This window comes from Chlorocebus sabaeus, chromosome 13 (genome assembly GCF_047675955.1).
Source record: "Chlorocebus sabaeus isolate Y175 chromosome 13, mChlSab1.0.hap1, whole genome shotgun sequence".
NCBI lineage: Eukaryota > Metazoa > Chordata > Mammalia > Primates > Cercopithecidae > Chlorocebus > Chlorocebus sabaeus.
Window position 1 is genome coordinate 26,324,965 of NC_132916.1, and position 10,682 is coordinate 26,335,646.

A 10,682-nucleotide genomic window follows, 5' to 3' on the forward strand; every position below is an offset into this window, starting at 1 on the left:
TTTTAAAGTAAACTTTGAAAGAGCATCTCTTCTCTGGGAAGGTAGTATATTTGAGTAAGCATTATTCTCTGAAGTACACTGAAATTGCAAGAAGGAGAAGAAGTGAACACTTGTTCAAATCAGCAACGTAGCCTGAGACTCTCGGTCATCAATAGAGGCACATATGCCACAATTAGCCCTAATCAGGATGAAAATATTAAGGATTTATATGCCCATTTAACACACCTAAATAATGTGAACCACTCTGAGAACACCAAAGAGATATATTCAAATATTTATAGCTGAATAACCCTAACCACTAAGGAATACTAAGAGGACATATACTATTTTAGAAATATGTAAAAGGGATAATAATATTTTATTGATTGCAATGTTTTAAATATTTTGCAACTAAGTTATATTTTTAAAATACGATGTCTTTATTGCTATTATAGAATGGGTATATGTATAAAGCACTAATGATTTCAAAGAATTTTTAGCACCACAATACTTTTAAATCCCTGTTTATTATAAAATATAACATATAGAAGAATATATACAACACATATGTGCAACAGAATCATGGCACCTGACTGTAATGTGGTCCCAAAGTACTTGTTCAGAAGAAGTGGGTTGTGGCTGTTCCATATATTCAGATTATAGGCTTATTTTGACTTATTTCTAACTTTCAGGTATAAATTTAAGCAGAATACTTCCCTAGAGAGAAAAGAGTACCCAGTCATTTTTGAGAACAGGGTATTAAAGGTACAAGAAGAACTTCACCAGTTTGTGACCAAGCAAAGTGTGAATAATAATATGGGCCAGCCTAAGCTGGCAAAATTTGTCTTTGGATTTAAAAGATAGTACAATGGCAGTGAGGACTTTGGTTATGACAGTCCTCAGTGTATCTTTAATTTGAGTCACACTATTTCATTATGGACTGATGGGCAGGACTCTGTGTCTGCAGCACAATTATTAACGTAAGATTCACCCCAGCTCTCACCTTCTGGTGATTCCCTTTTTCTCTCTTCATGGTGAGTCTCCTGATGTCTCTAACATGTGTTCTCCCTTTCCTTCATTTACTCTCTATTTTTGGTGTCTTCTAAAGGAGGGGTGCCTGAGGTCCATTTTTTTTTTTTGAGATAGTTAGTGTCTGAAAATGTTTTCATTATACTCTCATAAATAATTATTAGTTTTGCTAAGTATAGAATTCTAAGTTGAAAAAATATTTTTCCTGGATAAATGTGAAGGCATTCTACTGTTGGTTTTTTATTATCAGTCTACTGCAAAAAAACCTGAAGTTAGATCCATGATTCTTTGTATGTAATTTTTAAAATATTAACTCTTTCTTAATTTTGTATGATCTTCTCTTTATCTTTAGCATCCTGAACTATCCAGATCATAGCCATGTATCTACTTTCATCCATTGTGCTGGGTTCATGCTGATTTTTAAAATTTCAGTTCTAGGAAAACTTTCTGCACTATTTATTTGATGATTTTCCCTCTTGCTTTCTCTGTTCACTCTAAACAGCTCGATTTCTTTTAACATTGGAATTTCTGAACGTTTGAGTCTAAATTTATTTTTGCTCTCCTCTTTCTCATTTTTTTCATTGTTATCTTGCAAATATTGTGCTGAGTTTTTCATTTCTGCCCAACTGTTTAAAATTCTATGAGTTATTGTTTTATGGCTGTGATATATGTTACATCTTTGAAGACATTACTAGTAATCTTTTGACATTCCCTTCTTCTGGAAAACATGTTTCCTTTCAGTCACATTATTCTTTTTGCTCAGTTAGATTTCTGTCTTTCATATTAGGTGTTTTCTTCAGATGTTTGTTAATTTTAGCAACCTACTTATGATAAAGAAAGAAAAAAATAAAATTTGATTCAGAAACTCTATAGCCCTCTACAGCAGGATGGGGAAGAATACTTATCTAACTCGAGCATTACCATAGATTAATCCAGGTGGCCTATTTGCTGAGGAATCCTTCCAAATGTCCCTATCTTTGGATCTTTTCTTTTGGGCCTGTTTGATTCCCCCAGAAGTGTCTTTTACTTTGCTGGCTAAAGATTAAGGCTCCGGCTGCCAGTATTCTACTAAACATCAATTAAGAGAGTTTAGGGTCTCTGCGTTCTGCATTCAGAATGACTGTGGTCATTTAATGAAGCTATTGTAAATATAAGACTCAGTCTTTCAACTGAATCTGGTGTTCTCCTCTAGAGATGTACTGGATTGGCAGTGGGCAAATTCCTAGGAATGAAGAAGCATATAATACAGGATCCACTATTATTAAGCTACACTTAATAGATCTGCCTTATTTTATGTCCCCTCTTATACTACTAGTTATTAATGTACTTTGTACAGCTGGTTCCTCTGCCTTTTGAGAAATCTCTGGTGTAACTGGTTGGGTCTCAGCTTTTTCCACTTTCCATTTGGGATTGACTTCCTTCTTTCCTTCCTTCCTTCCTTCCTTCCTTCCTTCCTTCCTTCCTTCCTTCCTTCCTGCCTGCCTGCCTGCCTGCCTGCCTTCCTGCCTTCCTGCCTTCCTGCCTTCCTGCCTTCCTGCCTTCCTTCCTCTCTCTCTCTTTCTCTTTCTTTCTTTCTTTCTTTCTTTCTTTCTTTCTTTCTTTCTTTCTTTCTTTCTTTCTTTCTTTCTTTCTTTCTTTCTTTCTTTCTTTCTTTCTTTGTCTCAGCAAGGCAAGTTCACTTCTATAGAAAGGTGTACCTCGTGGATGGAGCAATGGTGAAAGCACAGCTAAGCAAGGGAGGGGAAAGGGTTCTTATTCCCGACACAAGTAGCCCCTACTGTTGTATTGTTCCCCTATTGGCTAGGATTGGAATGCACAGTCAAAGCTAATTCCGACTGGCTATTTTAAAGAGAACAAGGGTAGGAGCCAGAGTGGTGGGGTGAGTAGTTTGGTGGGAAGGACGGTTACAGAACAGGTGACTCAGGATGACTCAGGTCAGAGCAGGTGACCAGCAGTGACACAGGACAGAGCAGACGATAGAGGCTAGGAGGGGGTTGTTTACTGAAACTATGGGCAAGGAGACAAACAGAACAAGAAAGTTAAACTTTAAAATGAAGAACAAAGAACAGGGGAGCTGAACATACAGATACAACTCTTTCAAGTCTACTTAGGTAACCAAAATTTGTTGGTGTGTTTTTCTGCTTCTGAAATGTTGTTGAAATTTTCTCCTTTCTTATCTCATTGTTCTTGAGGTTTCGTGTATTTAAAAAATCTTTCTACTGTAATTGTCATAGTTGAGTAGGGAGCAACATTAGATTAATATAGCCAATACTTCACTGTTAACTGGAATAACAGCCCTCTCTTTAAACAAAATATTATGCAGACAACCGATGTAGGAAGCAAATAAAAACTAGAACTACTCCGATTCAAATAGAGTGAAGACAGAGCAGATCTTGTTTTTGTAATTGAAAAGAATATGATATAATAAGTATTGACAATATTTTCTTCTCACCAAATAAGTTTCTAATTCTCTATATAAAGGGAATAATTTCAGAATAAAATAAATATTTGAATTTTATTTTTAAATCACAAAACGAAGTTCAAGAACATTTTTGAGACTGGGAATATTTCTATTTTAGTATCTGTCAAATGATGGCAAATTTGGAAGCCAGTGTAATTTATACCCTAAGGGCTGAGGTCTGATTCAACATTCTCCAATTTCTATTTTCTAAAGCTAAAGAAACATGTGTTACAATGTAGATAAGGAATACTTTCTTAGTGAACCATGTTGAACTGTAAGATTTTAAGACTCCTTTTTAATGCATTACGTTACACTATATCTTGCTTTCACATTTATTGTGAGGTTAATTTAAAAGAGATATTAAACAAATATATGCCTTCTTCTTTACAAAGGATTATTGTTTTCTTACATTTCAACTAAAAATTTATATAATATTATACTTGCAAGAAGTATAGCATTCTGAATGAGCAATACAGTTAATCTTAAGGTTAACTTGCAAAATTTCATGTCTAATCTGGTATCATTAACACATTGAAAAATCTCTCCTAAATTTTACTAATCTTGATCAAAATCCATGTTAAAGGCTTTGAAAACTACACTTAATACATCTGCCTTATTTTAATGTTCCCTCTTATACTGCTAGTTATTAATGTACTTTGTACAGCTGGTTCCTCTGCCTTTTGAGGATTCTTGTGGTGTAACTGGTTGGTTCTTAGTTCTCAGCTTTTTCCACTGCCCATTTGGGATTCAACTCTTTCAAGTATGCTTATTTAACTATAATTTGTTCATGTGTTTTCTACTTCTAAAATTTGATGGAAATTTTCTCCTTATTCTTCTTGTTCTTGAGATTTTATGCACTTTCTACTGTAACTGTCATAGTTGAGTAGGGAGCAACATTAGATCCATGTATTCAATATTTCACTCTTAGCTAGAATAAGAGCCTTTTTTAAGGGCTCTTACTGAAAAACACAATACACTTATGTTCTTCTATAATGTTTTAAGGAATTTCTTAACATTTATCTTTTGTCTCAGCCTCTAAGGCCATTAATAGACTTCAGATAGTTGCTGTGGCTCCAAACATTGTATCCACATTTCCACAAGAGGAAGTAAAAAAAGAAAAACTGAGTATTGCCCTTTCCTTGTGAAGACAATCTCCACAAGGTTCACATTCTTCTAGTCAGAAATCAGTCATACACCCACACCTAGCTGGAGGGTAGGTTGCATAATGTGGACTTTAATTTAGACAGTATTGTGCCAGCTAAAAGTCAGGGGTTATATTATTAAAGAAGCAGTGTAAACAGACATGACAAAACAAATTGCCGTCTCTGTCCTTCTTGGTATTTTCTGGTCTCTCACTCCACTAGTCAAACTCTATCTTATTCTGTTGACACCCCTCCCTACTTTGTTCATTTACTGTGCTGTCTATGTCAACCATTCTCTTCTTCTCAGATTTACTCATATCTTGTTTTTTTTTCCTTTATATTTCCTATACCTCTTTCCCTAAGGGAAGCCTAGATTTTCCCTTATGATGCCATTTGTCTTAAAACGTGATAAAGAGAAAGAAGTCGGCAATCTCTTTGCTCTGCAGAATCTTTCATTTAGTTATCAATAAATATGTACCTTATATTAACTATTATTCTGATTTTCAAGATTTTTTTTCTTTAAAAACCATGATTATCATTGGCCTGTGCCCTGCCACCATCAATTATGTATGCCTTCATTTGTGTTAAATAAAATCAGCAGACATACATTATAAACCAGATTTGGTGTTAGATACTGGGTATAAAATGATGATTAAAAATAGACATGGCACTGGCGCTCACAGTTCACACGCTAGAAGAGGAGGCTGAGCTTTATTAAATAAGCTGCTAAATACATAAATCTAAACTGAAATGTGCTGTCATAAGAAGTTCTCCATTGGGTGCTGGGCCTCATGCCTGTAATCCCAGCACTTTGGGAGGCCAAGGTGGGCAGATCACTTAAGGTCAGTAGTTTGAGACAAGCCTGACCAACAGGGCAAAACTCCGTCTCCACTAAAAATACAAAAATTAGCCCAGCGTGCTGGTACGTGCCTGTAATCCCAGCTATTTGGAAGGCTGAGACAGGAGAATGGCTCGAACATGGGAGGCGGAGGTTGCAGTGAGCCGAGATCGTGCCACTGCACTCTAGCATGGGGGACAGAGTAAGACTGTCTTAAAAACAAAAAACAAAAAAGTAGAACTCAAGCAGTACCATTTAATAGCTGAAAATGTGAAAATCTTGTTCGTCTTTATAAAGGACACACAGAGAAGTATCTAGCTGTATACTACAATACATTATAGATTCTTGTTTTTCTCTCTGGAGTATCTAACTTCTATTGACTTTAAACCTTGGCAAAGGGTAGGATTCTTCCAGATATGGAGACATAAACTATGCTATTAGTACATTATTGACCTCCCATTACTCAGTTTGGTAATTTCCCATTATATGCAGAATATGACAGCATAACTTTACCTAAACTCTTTCCTGACCTGTACTAGTCCTGTTTGTATTTAATGTTTTCCTTTGTGCTTACATAGGCACAATAAAATATTTCAACAGTGCTTTAAAAAACAGTTTCTTGCTGTTCTTGCAAGGTAGAAATAAATTGTGCTGTAACAATTGACTTTGGAACAGAGTCAAGGGTCAAATATTTAGCCCTTTCCTAAAAGTTTACAGGAAAGTGCATTTGAGTCTTTTTCCACAGGTAATGTAAGTAAAGGTGTATTGCTGTACGAGAGTTTATAATAAAGGAACCTTATTTTGGCTACAGAAATGGAGTAGCCTTCTCTGAAGAAGTGATTGTTTGTATTGAGCTATAAGTGATGAGAAGCAAGTTCTCAACAAAAGAGTTTCCCAGATTCTAACAATGTTTACATAAAAGTTCTGTGATAGGAGGAAGTATAGCATGTTCTTGAGGAGCTGAAAGACAGTGTCGATAGAACACAATAGCATGACCCCATGTAATAGGAGATGCATTTAAAATATAGCTAGGGACCAGATGTTAGCAAGGTCATACAGATGACCTTAGTGATCTAATCCTTATCCAGAAAGCAATGGGAAACTGTTTAAATCTCTTAAGCAGAAGGGAGATTGTTGGATAATATCTGCATTTTGTAAAGACCACTCAGGCAGGAAATTGGAGAATGGTTTAAAAGGTACCAGAGTGGATAATGGAAGATATTTTAGCAAACTATATCAGTAAGTTCAGGTAAGACATTAGTTTAGATTAGATTCAACTGGTAGTAGTGAGGATAAATAGAAACATTAAAGAAAACTAATTAGTTGACAAAATTCACATTTCATGGTGAATTAAATAATAAATACAAAGATGGCTAAATTTTTGTTCTGTAACTTATAATGAGTTCTTTGCATAAATTACTCCCTCCCACTTTCTGATCAACCCTATGAGGCAAGAACTGAGATTATCACCATTATATAAATAAGGAAGCTACTGACAGGAGAATTTAAATTAATTTCTTAAAGTATTACAGTTTTCAAAACCAGCCAGAATGACTCTGATATTCTTAACCAATATATTTGGTCATAGTAACAAACTACAATGACGTTGCAATGGCTTATCAAAATGAAAACTTATTTCTCATTCATGAAAATTCTGCTGTGGGTTTTGAATGTCTCTCTATAGCTATTGTCATCTGTGAAAATTCAAAATCCAGGCTGCTTCAATCTTTCAATTCCCTCATCTCATCAGTAAGTCTCCTTCTTGGTCACCCTCAGGGCTATTTGGCAGGACCTAGTCACATGGTCTTCATCTACTTTAAGGGGTTCACAAGCACTGTAGGGAATTCTATCCTGGAAGTGAGAAAAACTGATTTCTTGAAAACTAGTGATGCTAACTACACTATGCAAATCTTTACCAGATTTATGGCTTTCTCACTTGATATTATCAACTGAAATAGGAAATAGAATAAAATTTAATAATATTTTTGATTTGAATGGAAGAGGATGCATTTAGCTTTTAGAGACATCTCTGAAAATCTAAACAAAAATATTTTGTAGGAAATTGATCAAAATGCATGATTAGAGTCTGGTAAAAATACATGTATATCAAAGTCAGCAGCGTAGAGATATTAATTGATGTAGAGAATGTAAACAAGATTGTCTCGGTAAAGAATACCTTGTAAGAAGAAATGAGGGTCTAGAAGAAAGCACTGACCCGCTCTAAACATTAATTATTGGGTAAGAAGGGAAGGCTTGTACAGGAGATAGAGAAATAAGACTGACATTTTAAAATGTTAACATTTTTCCATGCTACCCAGAGAGTGATCGATAGAAAATTGTCTGCAACCCTTAATGCCCTATGGATGGAAAAATGAAGATATTCTTAACTTCCTTGCTCTGGGAATGTGATTAAGTTACACTAATCCTGACTTCCAGAAGAAATGAAATGACATTTACATTGTAAGTAAGAAGAATATCTGGGAAAAGCATCTGCTGGCTGCGTGGGCCATTGCTGAAAATGGAGTCAAGCTGAAGTCAGTGCCATATCCTCCTAAAACACTGGCTAGAATCTTGTACTGAAGTTGGTACTTGCACTTCACTTCTAGAACATTAACCAACCAAATCTAGGCAAAGAGGGTTCTTAGCTTAGTCTTCCCACCTTTGCTTTAAGTAACACAGATCCGTATATTATTTGGAAGTTGCCATACTGCACAATAAGGAAGCTCACTCAGCGGGTCAAATATGGTCTACTTATATAGAGATCATATCTGTACTTAGATAGAGGTCTACAAGAGATTGAAAAGGAAACGCAGGTTCCTGCTGTTGAGGCTATGTTCAGGAGTGGTTTTAGGATGAATACGCCACTCTACATGCTACATTTTATACTGTTCAACCAGTATTGCATATTGGTGTAAAGGTGTGCAGATAACCTATATGATTTTTTGATAATTTGCCACTGAAGACTGGAGTGCTCAGATGGTGAAATATACTACAGTCCAGTTCCCACTGCTTAGGCCACTGAATAGATACAGTCATAGCATATATTTATAAATTTTCAAAGAAGCTCTTAGACTATGAAATAAGATTCATAGAAAATAACAGTTATTTTATTATTATTGTTATTTTTTAGAGATGAGATTAGATGTTGGTAAGGATGGTCTTGAACTGGCCTCAAGTGATCCTCCTGTCTCAGCGTCCCAAAGCGCTGGGATTACAGGCATGAACCACTGTGGTTGGCCCAATAACAATTTTTTAAAGCAAACTACGACCACCATCACCACCACCACCAACAACATTGTAATCCACAATAGTGACCCAATAACTATCCTGAGACTCCTTCGCACCAAACCCATTTTAGTAACCCCCATATCTAGCCAAATCTTTGCTTTCGGTGCCATAAGGAATATGCTCTCACCTTCGGTTATCAAACTCTGAAATTACTGTCTCTGAACAAAAGCTCCTGTTTTATCTTTTTTACTTCTTCATTTCCACAGAAATGTCTTTTACTCTCATTTTCACTTCATGTCTTCACCATTCCCAAGCTTTTCAGTAGTTTCATTTTATTCCACCTTCTTCTATTTACTTCCTGGAGAAACACAGTGGAAATAAGAATCTGCAGAGACAAAGAGACAAGGAGAGAACAAGTATGATACTCTGTCTTTGGAAACATCTGGTTTAAACTTAAAATTATGTTACTAAGAGTTGTTTATGTTTTCTTCTGATAACTCTTGTTCATTGTTTTACACTGCTGCAAAATATCTATTAATAGATGTGAACCTAATATAAATTATTTATCTGTTCTCCAGTTAGTAAGTATTTAAGAATGTTTTAAGTTATAAACTCTACTAGTACATATACTGTTGTTAAGTCTTCTGATATTCTTGAGTTAAAATGTTATCTATATACATATGTATCCCAGCCTTGGTTTATGTTAATGCTCAACACTGCCAAAGCTCCTGTACCAATCAGCACTTTAACAATCAAAATATGGCCGGGCGCGGTGGCTCACGCCTATAATCCCAGCACTTTCGGAGGCCGAGGCGGGCAGATCACGAGGTCAGGAGATCGAGACCATCCTGGCTAACACGGTGAAACCCTGTCTCTACTAAAAATACAAAAAAATAGCCGGGCGTGGTGTCGGGCGCCTGTGATCCCAGCTACTTGGGAGGTTGAAGCAGGAGAATGGCGTGAATCTGGGAGGCAGAGCTTGCAGTGAGCCGAGATCGCGCCACTGCACTCCAGCCTGGGTGACAGAGTGAGACTCCTCTCAAATAAATAAATAAATAAATAATAAAAATAATAAAAATATAACAGAATGTGATAATACATTCCTTCTTCAAACTGTGTTCTTGTCAGATTTTTTAAAAAGGTTTTTGTTTATCAAATATGTGCAGATGCTATTGTGGTCTTGATTTTCCTTTTGCTTGTGACTAATGCTAATGATATTTTCTAATGTAAGCAACATATGTTTCAGATTTTGTGAAAAGTTTATTCAAGAATTTTACCCAGTTTCTTATTGACTTATTTTTCTTAATTACTAGAAGTCTATATACTATTGATATTTTCTAATCTGTTATTTTATTTTACTTGCTGCAAATTTCTCCTTCACATGTTACCTATGTACAACTCATGGACTGCATAACAGTATTTTAGTCAACAACTAACTGCATATCCGCCAATGGTCCCATAAAATTATAATGACTATACCACGTAGCTTTGGTGTGTAGTAGGCTATTTTATTTAGGTTTGTTCTCATGGTGTAGATGGTTGTGAAGTACACAGTATGATGTTTGCACAATGGCAAAATTGTCTAACGATGTATTTCTCAAAATGTATCTCCATCATTAAGTGATGCATAATTGTATTTCTCACTTTATTTAAAGTGTGTTTTGATGAACAGAGGTTTGCCAATTTTAATGGTAGCATATTTGCCATCTATTATTACACTTTTAGCACTTTTGGTACCCCATTTAAAAATGCTTCCTGTAATAACAAATTAAATGTATTCATGTTTTTCTAAAAATTTAAACATTTAGTTTATGATTTCAGTTTTAATTCAGATTCTGTATGTGCATTCATTTTTCCCTATCTACGTAATCATTCTCCTTCACCGCATTTGTAGTACAGTATCCCCTCTTATGTGATCTGTGAAGCTACATCTGGAACATATCAATATTTCATTTGTACATGGATCTGTATCTGGGTTTTATTTTTAATTCCTTTTGGAAATTTA